Source organism: Corylus avellana, chromosome ca4 (genome assembly GCF_901000735.1).
Source record: "Corylus avellana chromosome ca4, CavTom2PMs-1.0".
In the NCBI taxonomy this organism is placed as follows: Eukaryota; Viridiplantae; Streptophyta; class Magnoliopsida; order Fagales; family Betulaceae; genus Corylus; species Corylus avellana.
The window spans coordinates 18,507,715-18,520,335 of NC_081544.1; the positions used below are offsets into that span (position 1 = coordinate 18,507,715).

A 12,621-nucleotide genomic window follows, 5' to 3' on the forward strand; every position below is an offset into this window, starting at 1 on the left:
AATAAGACCCGGTTCCGGTTTTCCCAGTTTTTACCGGGTTCCAAAAACCGGGACCGAAACCGAGATCCTGGTTCTTTTTTTTTTTTGGCAACCGGAACCGGAACCGGTCCCCGGTTTCCCGGTTCTGGTTTCAGTTTCCCGGTTATTTTTGACACCCCTACCATTCTCCCTCCCATTCTCCCTCCAAACCAACCATTTCTCCCCCCGCCGGCACCGTCGCCGTCGCCGGCGCCGTCATCTCCTCTCCCCACCGTTACTGCCGCCGACGACCCCAAACCCTTTCTCCTGAGAATCACATTTCATTTCCCCCATTTTTCTCCCCAACCCATTTTCTCCCCCCACTGGCACCGTGAGTCTTCTCTCCCCACCGTCACTGCCGCCGACGAGCCCAAAACCACTCCCCACCGTGCGATGACCAGCTCTACCATGCCTGGGACCCTCACCGACCCGGCCCATTGGCACTGCCGTTAAGGTCAACAGCGCAGACTTCGATATCACCTTCAATTGCGCTAGGCAGCCTCCACCACGCCAAGAAGGCCAAGGCCTCTTGGGACCCTCGGGCTCTCTGAGACTTTTACAAGGTTGAAAAACCAAGGCAAAGTTAGAAAGCCATTTCATTTTGATTTTATTTCCACATCTATCACTTTCTGCTTTGTCTATTACGTTTCAATTTCGTTCTCAAATTTTTTATTGCTTATTCTCTGTTTCAAATGGGTTGTTGGTATTTTCTTTGTGAAAAGGAAGCTTCGTTTCTGAGAAAGACCGAGTGAGAATTAATGATGAAATATATGTCTTGGAGGTTTCTAGTGCTTAGCTCTTCTTATCCTTTCACCTCTTCCAAAAATCTCCTCTTCATCAGTGTCTCTCTCAGGTACTCTCTCCCACTTTAGATTTGACTAATTGATTAGCTTCTAGTGCTTGTTTTACTTAGTGACTTATGGAGCTTTGTTCGAAATAGATTTTCTGGGTTTATCTCATTGTTTTATTTCCTTTTGCCCAATGCGATGACATGATCAGCTTAGTGTCTTACGGGCCCAATTCATGATTTTATGTTGTTTGCATTGTGGTGGCTGATTAGATGGTTAAAAAATTGTAAATTTCAATATATTTTCATTGGTTGGGTGCTGGAATTTATATTGCTGGGCATACATTGAATAAGGTACAGACCTGAGAAGTATAATATTGTTAGAAAATTGAGTTTTTTTTTTTGATCATTGTAATTGGTCTCAATGTTATTTGCGTATGATGATAAGGTCTATAGCAAAATCTACTTCATCACTCAGATGATAACTTTTATGATGCCTCTGAATATATGAAGGAAAAAAGCCAAAAAAGAGCCCACCAATACTAATTCTATATGAACACCTTTGTTTTGTTTATGTGGGTCAATTCTATGTGAATACCTTCCAAAAAGCACATTCTCTTATACACCTCATTAAGAAGGCAAAAAGCCATTTGGTGGTCATTAGAAAAGTATATGAATAGCTATTGGTTCATTTGGAGCACCTATAAACTCTCTCAAGTTCCCATTCTAAGATATCGCTGTCTATTCTAGTGGAGTTGTGTTATTGTCAAATGTTTTGTTTTCAGAGTGTCCCCGCCATGGACCTAAGACCTTAAGCTCTCCTTAAACTTGTTTGCAAAGTTGAAATTTGTATGGATTTGATGAACCATCAATGTAAAATGGATAATGAACTTGTGCTGATTCAAAAGTGGCCTGCAACATGTTGTAATTGAGGCTAGAGCTTAATTTTGAAATCCCCAACTCTTTTTTTTTTTTCCTTTCTTTCTTTTTGGTCTCTTTTTAACCTTCACTCATTGCTGTTGATTCGTAGCTTCTTATGCATACTCGTTGCTTATGGTTTTTCAACTTGTGTAAGCTATTAATTGATTTTTTGTCCATTAATACAAAAATAAGTGACTGCAGCAACATTGGGGGTGAACATCTTCCAATGCGCTCTCCAGATCTTTGGGCTTGTGAGAAAACTTTTTTTTTTTTTTTTGGAGAATTCATTCACATGACATCATCGTGTTGGAATTGTTGGTTTTTGTGTGTGTGAGAGAGTAAAACTAGAAGATGGGGAATTTTCTGCCATGAAATTATGCTAATTTACTGATTTTGTTATAGGTGAATTACAAGAGAGGAACGTATCAAAGTAGAGGGTTTGGGTTTATCACTATGAGTACTGTTGAAGAAGCTGAGAAGGTTGTGGAGATGTTCCACCATTATGTGAGTTGCTCTTCTTTTGATGTTGATAATTTAGTTTATTGCATGAAGTGTGTTATCTTTGAACAATCAAATTCTAAGCGAGAGTAAATAGAAAATGATGGCATGGTTCTCTTTATAAGAATTTGCAAGCATATAAATAGTAAATGCTAGAAGCATTTGAATGAAAGAGAGACAGTGTTATGCCTTTGCTTGATGAGATGAATCCTTTACTTTTTTTTGGACATAGTTTGTGTTCATAGTTGAGGACTCGAGTCCTTCAATATGTAAGGTTTGTTGCTCTTAGGGCCCATAATAAACAAAGCATATTAAATTGGTTTGAGGAAACAGCACGTAGCTTTAGATATGAGTACATTTTGCTGCAAAAGTTGTCACATTTGTCTTGCTACTTTTACTGAAGATGCCACCAAATGAGTTGAAGTTATGCTGTTTTCATGGCTTGCTACTTGTGCTTCCAATCTTTTTATACATTTCAGATGCGTCACTTAGTAGGTAATACTATGTAAATGGTGGCATGCAATTGGTCTATAATTTATATGTTGATATTCTACAAAACTCTTGAGAAGACATCAATTTTTTTTATAAAATTCTCCTCTTGAAGTTTAATTTGGTGAATTTTTGGCACAAAATTAGAAAGAAGGGCTGGTGGTTGTTTTGTACCATCCCATTGCTAACTTCTCTTGAATTGTGATGCAACACCAAGACCAAAGTTCTGGCATCAATGGAGCCAAAGGAAACATATAGTTACCGACTGCTGTTCCAATTATGCCACCATCACTTCTAAACCTAGGGAAGGTGAAGTGAATTGTTTCTTTCAGTTGCAGAAAGTATCTCCAATATGTAGATTTGCTGCAAAGGAAGAGTCAAAAGCATGTTTGGATAATTATGACACGTAAGAAAAATGGGATTAACTCAGAATAGGAAGTCCTCTTTTAGCATGAACTTTTTTTACAATTATGCTTGACTCTTATAAATCCATGCTATTAAGAAAGAACCACTCAGGTTGACTAAAACTAGCCCACTACAACCTTTCCATTTAGTTCATTCTCACATGGCTGTCTAAAATATATCCAAATTTGCTTTCGCTAAAATGCATGTGTTTCTAAATGTTTGACTTATTGGTCCTTTTCTTATTGACTACTTGATTTTGATGTAGCTTCATCTGAAGGCCATTCATGTTGTATTGCATCAGTTCTAGTCTTCGGCATAGCCATGATGGGCCTCAACTCCTTATATATTCAATATATCTCTTTGCATGTTCTGGTTGCACAAAACCCCTTAATGTAATCAGACTCATGGGATCGCAAGTCCTCAGCGTTTTCTATGATGAGTTGCTTGGTTGCTTATTGTAAATTATTGGTGTACAAATTCATTACTAAAATGCATTCAAGTGATACCCTAAATAGGCTTATTTTATTATTTTGTAAGTATTTCGCGTGTTTGCCAAAAAGGAAGAGGTTACATTTTTCCTTTTATGGGTCAACTGTAAACTAATGTTGCAAGCTTGTAAAATTCTCTTTGTTCTGTTTTGCTACATCCTTCAACATTTTCATACTATTGAAGCATAGAATCTTTTAGTTTGTGAAAATTAAATGCACTTTGTTAGTTTTGTTTTGTCGAGGTCATGTTGTGCTGTCGAAAAAGTCTTGTGTGATTTTCTACTTGCTTTTCAAGCTTGAAACTTTGACAACAAATATATCTTTCACTTGCAAAACATAAAGGAATAAAGCTATATGGTTATCAACAATGCCCTTGCTATGCTTGCAACCTTCAGCACACATTAGCATTGTGAGGTGGCCAAAACATGTGCAAATTCAGCCATCAATTGGCCGCATCTTTCTCTATCAAGACATAAGATTATACTGCATCCGTTTTTTAATTCAGTATTTTCCTTCAGCTTAACCATTTTTTATCAAACAAACAACCAATCCTTCACGATTTTTTGAGAATGTTTAATTCCATCATAAATTCTTACAAACAACACTTGCTAAAAGAATCAAATGACATGAAACAAACTTACACAAAGAATAATTAATTTTGCATAAGGCCAAGAGTTGGGGGCATTCCAATAATCAATTTTATGTACAAATCACTAGGTACCTACAACCTACCAAATACACAGTGAATCAGGAGGGATAAAAACAGAAGAACAAAAGAATCTTATGTTTAGTCACATGAAGGAAATAATTGCTGTCTTTTCTCAGCCATATTGTAGAACATGATCTTTTAACATCATCAGGGAAGAGGCAATGCCTGTCATCAAGAAATGCAATTGCGTTAGGAAAGTCCCTCACACTAGCACACATACATATGGACCAAGTATCAATCATCAATTAGGTTAACAAAGTAAAGCTTAGCATAAAATCTTAGCAAACATATGAACAACATATTTCAACATCAAAATCGCTATAATAATATCATTTACTATCCAATTACAAGCACTCCTCAGCCAGTATAGAAGAAATGTAGAATTTTGCTTATTAAAAGAAAATGCCAGAAAATTTATTGATAAATCCTAGCATGCACTTTTGAGATACAAAATTAGAGGCTAAATCATCTTCTACTCTTGATAAAAGCACTCATTACACCTCAGTCAAAAAAGCTCTTAAGAAGTTTTGACTGGCCTTAAGAACTCTATATGGTACAAATTCGTATATTGATAACATTGGCCTTATTCAACACCACAAACAAATATCCTTTCCCTGATTCCATCTAAATGAAGCTTAAGCTATAACCTTAGGTAGCATATATGTATTAGGATACCACCAATAAGTTCGCAAATTTTCAAACATGAACACAAGCAATCAACAACTGAACACACACAAAACATTATAAATATACACATATATAAATGATACATGAGTTTTTGTATCTACCCAGCCCATTGGAACATTTTAGGAAATCAAAAGAAAGAAAAAAAATTCTGAGAACTTGATAGCGCTCTCCATGTCATGTGACAGATATCAAGCACGTACAAGAACATTTTAGGAAATCAAAAGGAAGAAGAAAAAAATTATGAGAACCTGATAGCGCTCTCCATGTCCTGCTTGGATGATGTCTCTTACACCAACTTTAAACTCATTGCATTTTGAGCAACTATCATTTCATGAGAGACAAGTAAACAGTGAGCACATATCTAACGCACAAATAAATAATAACAAGAAACTAGCAGTTGAAACCAAACTGAGGAAATAAAGAAATGACTGGCATACGCTCTCACTCATCAAGCTCCTTCTCTTGCTGATTCCTCAGCTGCTAAATCCTCCTCAAAATTGAAATGTTTAGTTGAGATCTTTTCCCACTTTTACTTAATCAAAAATACAAAGGCACTAATGAAAAATGCAAAGCATGAGAAAGAGTACATAGGCACTCATGAATCTCAATTGTAAGTTGAAAATAGGGCATAGTACTAGCGGCGATTACAACACAGAATCTAAATGGTAACACTAAATATATTACTATGACCATAGTTTGTTCAAGAAATTATGTGGTGTGGGAAATTTCAACTATTATGCACTGGAAATGGGTTAGGATCATACATAATGTGTGGAAATTTTACTAATTCCCTTAAAATCTATATGCTTTTTACGAGAAATGCTGGAAATTCCAACTATGTATGATTCTTTGGTGACATTCTAATAAGGTATCAAATATTATACGCCAAAAAAAACTAAATGCAAAGTATGACCTCGCAAAAAAATGATACATAAAGTTTGCATGCCAAAACCATAGACAAGCCCAACTTACAAAGGTAACTCAATCCTTGTTGGCCTTACTAAATACCAACACTGAAGCAGTTACAACCATGATGAGGCCCTGTGCAAAAATTATAATTCTGATCTAAAGAGATACTAACATAAAGGTTCTTTATATAGTTCAAAAAAGAAATGGGCTAAAGTCATCAAAGGAAAGATCAGACACACAAGTTATGTAACGTTTTACATGTAAGTTAAATGAATTAATGTGCTCCCTCATGTCCTTTCTTCTTGAAACTTTGCCTGCCAACTATGCCAGGATCATGTTTAATTATTGAGCCAAATCTTGCAGTAACCCTTTAAATAAGCATAATTAAACCCAAAGATTGTGCGTGTAGCAGCAATAACACAAACATCAACAACAACAAAATCTCATGGAAATTTCATCAAACATATGGAATACAAAAACAAAAACACCAATGACAAACATCAACAACAAAAAAATCTCAAGTGAAATTTCCACCCGGAAATTTCAGACACTAATACTAGTTCCATTCAATAAATTCCAAATGCAAACTTCAACATCCCTCTGGAAAAGCAAATATTTCGATTGTAGGAAATTTCCACCCGGAAATTTCAAACACTAATACTAGTTCCATTCAATAAATTCCAAATGCAAACTTCAACATCCCTCTGGAAAAGCAAATATTCTGATTGTAGGAAATTTCCACCCGTCCCGTTTCACCAAAACTGGAAGCATTTACCACCTAAACATCCGGATCAAGCAATAATTCTCAAAACCCAGATCAAGAATCACATGAAATTGGGTCAGAACCCACGAAAATAAACCATACCCACTAGAAAAAATGGAAAATTTAAACTAAAACAACCAAGTTCTTGAATGATGCTTCCTGATCATACACATCAAACAATTAAAGATCAATGCCCACACAAATGTAACCTTTGCTATTTGATAATGCAGACATAATCTATTCATATGTACAATCTAATTAAAAACACCAACCAAGACAATACTAGAATCTCAGTTCATCTCCAATACCATTATGCAAAAAATACATAAGCATTACAAACATGCATAGATTCTGCAAAAACAAGGTCTACAAAAACAAACCTAGAAACATTGCGTCTAAACACCACATAAGTCGGGCCCCAATTCAATCGTATAGTACCCAAACATTTTCATCCAGGCACTGAAAAAAAATGCTTATTTCTAATAAACATCACAGAGACATTCATCATCATATTGAGAAATGCAAACAAATGCCTAAAATATCACATGCAAAATCAACCAAAGTGCCAATCCTTCCATTTAATTCTCAGCATATTAACTATGCATTTTATTAAAAGCCTTCGTTGAACACCCAATAGAGCCTTTTGGCTTCTGAGAAAAGTATAAAGTTAGGCTCGATTTTTGACATTCTCAAGCATTTTACTTTCTATTTGTTCATATTTCTTGAAAATCCATTTGAATTAGGATGTAAAGTTAAGAATTTTCAGCATTTTACATGAAAAAGAAGTATGGTGTTCCAGTGAACTCAGCCTAACACAACCATATAGGGCTGATTAAACTTGACTTTTGAAAATCTCGAATGACATGCATATAATTCTTGACCCCTTTTCTCAAATTTTTCAGCCACCCAATAAACAATGAGTTCAAGATAGTCTAAATTCTTTTGTAGCTCTCCTATAGGACAAACTGATTCCGCATAATGTCGAAACTAAAAGTAAATTTGATTAGAGGCGTCAGCAAGGAAAATCAAAATAAGTAAAGCATCATCACCATGCTTTCCGTCACAAACATAGATTATGAATAAATAAAAATAAAAAAATAAAAAATCAGAATACAAGAACCCAAGTACATGTTGATTTACGTTTTAAATATATCAAATACTGAAAATTAACACCAAACCAATTAAACAAAGCCTCCAAAATAAAAAATCTCATTCTCTTTTCATTCACTGAATCCATTGTTCCACTCCTTTTTATTTTACATATGAACTTGAATCATGGCTTTCCAAGCTTAAAATAAAAAAATAAAAAAAAATAAAAAAAAATAAAAAAAAAACAGATGCAACCAAACAATAAAAACAACCAAAACCCAATAACAACCACCTACATCAACCCCCAATTTAAGAAAACCAGATAACTAAAACCTAATAAATCCAAAACACCATCCCAAGAAAAACTGAACAAACAAGAACCTTCAAGCACAGAAGAACATAACACAAAACCGACAAACAACATTTAAAAAATAAAATAAAAGGCCAAACAAATAGCTTAATTACAAATGACAATCTACATATGCAAAAAATATAACACAAGACCCAAAAGCAACAAGAAGAAAAACCCTCCAAATATTAACCAGAATAACAAATGCGGCTGAGTCCCCTGCACCACTAAACACCATAGGTATTTAGCAAGAGCATTTTAAAACATGAACTGAAATTCATATCTCAAAAATGTCGGTTAGGCATTTTGCCGAACACAATGTGTGCATAGCAGGCAAGAGAGTAGAGTTCATTACTAAAACAGAGATTTGAGCTAAAAACACACAAAAAATCGAAAACCCAAAGATTGTGGGTGTTGGGTGCAGAGAGAAGCAGAAAAAACAATTCATCACTAAAACAGAGAACCCACAAAGAAACAATTCATCACCCATAGAGAACCCACAACCCACAAATAACCCAGCAATGATCTGGTGCCATGCCCAAACACAACCCACCAAAATCCCATTTCAAAATTCCACTCACCAAATCAGCTGTAAATAACGGATCTTGACAAAACAAGCCTTTAAGCTGGTGCCGGGAGTGGCGTTCGGCCGGCCGGATCTTGGATGGTAGGCGTTTTCGGTGGCGGTCCGAGACTGGAGTTTGGTGGGCGTCGTCGCCGGATTTGGAGTTGATTCTGTGGCTGGGCATTGCCGATGGTGGTGCATGGGTGGCCCTCGTTGCCGGAAGTAGATAGTGGAGCGCGGAGGCGAAAGGTCGGGGGAGAGAGAGAGCTGCGTGCGAAGAGTGTGGAGGAGAGGGAAAATGGGGTCGGTCGGCGGCAATGACGGTGGAGGAGAGGAGATCACGGCCTCGGTTCCGGTGGGATCACGGCGCCGGTGCCGGTGGAGAGAGAATCTGGGTGGAGGGAATATGGGTTTGGGGGAAATTTTTGGGGTGAAATGGCCCGGGAGGAACGTGTTTCAGATTTGATTTTTTTTTAAATTGGGGCAAACGACGTGGCACATGCCACGTCACCAGTGTGCGTTACTGTTTACGCACGCCGGCGTAACTTCTATCACTACTCAGAAAGAAGATTAAAATTCTTGTTTTGTCTTAATTTTTTATGATTTTTTTTTTATCTCATCTTATTAATTAATTATTACATTTATAAACTTATTTGGATTCTATATAAATTAATGTGCACATTAGAAATTTAATGATTAATTTATTAAATTTATTAAAAAATATTAAAAAAAAATGTTGACAAATTATTGATACCAAATTTTTATTAATAAAATTATTATTATTATTTAATTTTAAATTATTTCACATGACATTTAAAAGAGAGCCCCTATGATTTGGACTATATGCAAACCACCACTTTTACAACACCCACTCATCAATCGACATGTCATCACTTTAAGAAAAATGCAAAAAATAAAAATGAGCACAAACACACCAAATCAAAGCCACCCAAACCACACCCTGCCCAAACCCATGCCCCCCAACCCGCCCAGACCAGACCCCGCCGTAGGTCTTGCTGTACCCACGACGCCGTGGGTCTTGCGTGGCTGTCGTTGGCCAGCCGTGACCCACGACAAAACCCGCGGGTCATGACCCTAACCCGCCTCAAAACCCATTTTTAATGCCCAAAATCCATTTTTAATGTTTCAAAAATTGTTTCTAATGCCTCAAAATTCATTTTTAGATTCAAATCTAAAACCTAGAGATGGAAGGTTAACCCTTTAGGGGATTTTATCACCCTAAAGGTCGGACCGGCTCCGGAGACGATAACTCACGGCGCCGAAGTGGCTGGTCTGGCTAGCCATGGGTCATGGGTAGACCCACGGCCAGCGCCGTTTCAGCCAGACCCACTGGGTCTCTTTTCTTCATCCGGTGAGGTTGGTTGTAGTTTAAGAAAAATGCAATTGTTGTGGTTTAGCTTAGGTGTCAGTTACTGATTGGGTGCTGCAAAATGTGGGTTTTAAGGAGCCTCTGACCATAGTTAAATCTCATTTAAAAACAATAAAAAAAAATAAGAGAATAACTTAGATAAGGAGGTTGGACAAAAGTGCTCTTTTATGCCCACCATTCACCATCTGACACATCAGCATGGAACACATTACCAAAATAAAACCAAACCACATGATTATATCATGTTTAATCATTTAAAAAAAAAAAAAAAAAGGTTTTCCAATAGAGAGGGGTGGCGGCCCGTTAGGGGTGGCCGCTCTGCCACCCCTAGCCCAGCGGTGGCAGTGCAAGCCACCCCCTGTAGCCTGGGGTTTGGTCGCCAGGGGTCTCCCACTTTGCTGGCTCTGGATCTCCTCTCTCTCTCGACCAGATCTCTCTCTCTCTCTGCTAGAACTCTCTCCCTAGGCGAGGGATGGCTTGTGCGGCCACCCCTCCCAAGCCACCCCCACCGCCCACTTGTGGTGGCTGCATGTTGGGAGGCCCCACTTCTAATTTGTTTTTTTGTTTTTAATTAATTTTTGAAGTTTTTATTTCCTCAAACCTGGTATAATTTAGTGCAGCGGGGTTTTTTTTTTTCTAAAATTAAGTCTGGCAAGATTGACTTAGGTGTCACCTTTTAATTGGTGGCACAAAAGCCTACTTTTGTGCAACCTCAATACTCAAGACACTCTCTAAAAATAAAATAAAGAGTTAAATATCTAATACCCCTTGGGGTTTCAGTACTTTATTTTTTCCTTCCTAGAGTTTGATTTTTATTACAGGAGGTCCCTGTAGTTTTGATAAATGACCAAATTAGTCCTACCGTCCATTGACAGTTACTTAACTTAACGGAAGTCCACGTGGACCAATTAAAATTTGACACTTGACATAAGTGGCCACATCATCACTGATGACATTGATGATGTGGCATCTAATTAAATTTTTTTAAATTAAAATAATACATTTTTTCAAAAAAAAAAATTGGGAGTGGCCACCATTTGGGGGTGGCTCCTTTGGACATGGGGGTGGCCTGACCACCCCCATCTGGCCGGATGGGGGTGGCCGAGCCACCCCCTTGGTGCCCAAGGGGGGTGGCCAAAACCACCATCAGTGGGTATTGGGAGTGGCTAGAGCCAAGGGGGTGACCAAAACCACCCCAAAACCACCATTGGGCGCCAAGGGGCCACCCCCTTGGAGCCAAGGGGGGCGGGATGGGGTGGCTCGATGGTGGTTTGGGGGTGGTTTTGGCCACCCTCCTTGGTAGGGGTGTCAAAAATAACCGGGACTGGAAAACCGAGAAACCGGAAAACCGGAAACCGGAAAACCGGGGACCGGTTCCGGTTCCGGTTGCCAAAAAAAAAAAAAAACCGGGAAAATCGGAACCGGGTCTTATTTTATTAAATTATATATATATATATTGTCTTTGTAATATGTTTGTGAACTATTTTTATTGTGAGTGTATTTCTTTTAATTGGTAGATTATTTAAATACTTGTTTTATTTTTTATTTTTTTGGGTTTTGAATTGTTGTAGTAAGGGGTATTTATTTCTTGTGCATGTTGGTTTGTTTACATACTTGTTTTTACTTTTTATTGTTTTAATGTTTTCTTTATGTATCTAATTTAAAATGATTTTTAGGGTATTTTAAAAAATTTTGATTTTTTATTTCTAAGGCTCATATAGGCAAAAACATTGATTTTTTAGGATTTTTAGGCTTTTTTAGGTTTATTTTTTAATTATTTGAAACAATCACAATAAAGCCTCTTTAATTTAGACAAAAAGATTAATAGCTTTTTTTTAAATGAGCTAACTTATGAAAAAAATAATGGGCTTATTTTAGGCCCAATACCTAAAATAAGCCCCAAACACTAATTATTTTCAAAAATCGGGTACCGGACCGGGTAAAACCGGAACCGGCCGGGAACCGGGACCTCGGTTAACCGGGGTCCCGGTTCCGGTTCCGGTTTTGGCCAAAAACCGGGAAACCGGACCGGGTTGACACCCCTAGAGAAACAGAAACCATAGCGAGGACGGTGCAATATGTATGGACTCATAATAATATATTAAAAAGTCACTTTAAAATGTTACAAGGGAGAGTTTTTTACACTCTTGATGAAAAAAAAAAAAAAAAAAGAAAACACCTACTTTCCCTATTCAACCGACATCATTATTCCTCTTGAGCATGCTTGCCAAACGTCCAAAAGTAGACAATTTTCACCCAACCAGATATCAAAATGGACAAATAGGAGGAAGGTTTTACAGCAGTGGCTTTTCTTACCAAAACATTTCAACAGTGGACCAGTGGCAAAGAAGAAGCATATACAAGGGTATCATGGCTATTGGCTAGCACTAGAAAACAAGGTTGAATTTTGTTTTCTTCATCCTTTCTCTAGAATACGACTGTCTTTTTAGAACTTTTGGATCTTCTTTCTTTTCAATGAATGAATATGACTTAGGGAGTGATCTCTCAATTCATAGTGTCTGTGAGTGCATCTAATGCTTTCACTAAATCTATA

At 37.4% G+C, this 12,621-nt stretch overlaps 2 long non-coding RNA genes across 2 annotated transcripts; one reads left to right on the forward strand and one right to left on the reverse strand.

Moving 5' to 3' along the window:
• Window positions 1-330: 330 nt before the first annotated feature.
• LOC132178815 (uncharacterized) lies at window positions 331-3,745 on the forward strand. Its single transcript, XR_009439858.1, has 3 exons — window positions 331-871; window positions 2,129-2,230; window positions 3,384-3,745. It is a non-coding gene; the product is annotated as an uncharacterized LOC132178815 (long non-coding RNA).
• Window positions 3,746-4,247: 502 nt separating this feature from the next.
• LOC132178645 (uncharacterized) lies at window positions 4,248-7,921 on the reverse strand. The gene is made up of 2 exons (XR_009439848.1): window positions 5,251-7,921; window positions 4,248-4,480 (listed from the first exon to the last, which is right to left on the reverse strand). It is a non-coding gene; the product is annotated as an uncharacterized LOC132178645 (long non-coding RNA).
• Window positions 7,922-12,621: the final 4,700 nt, after the last annotated feature.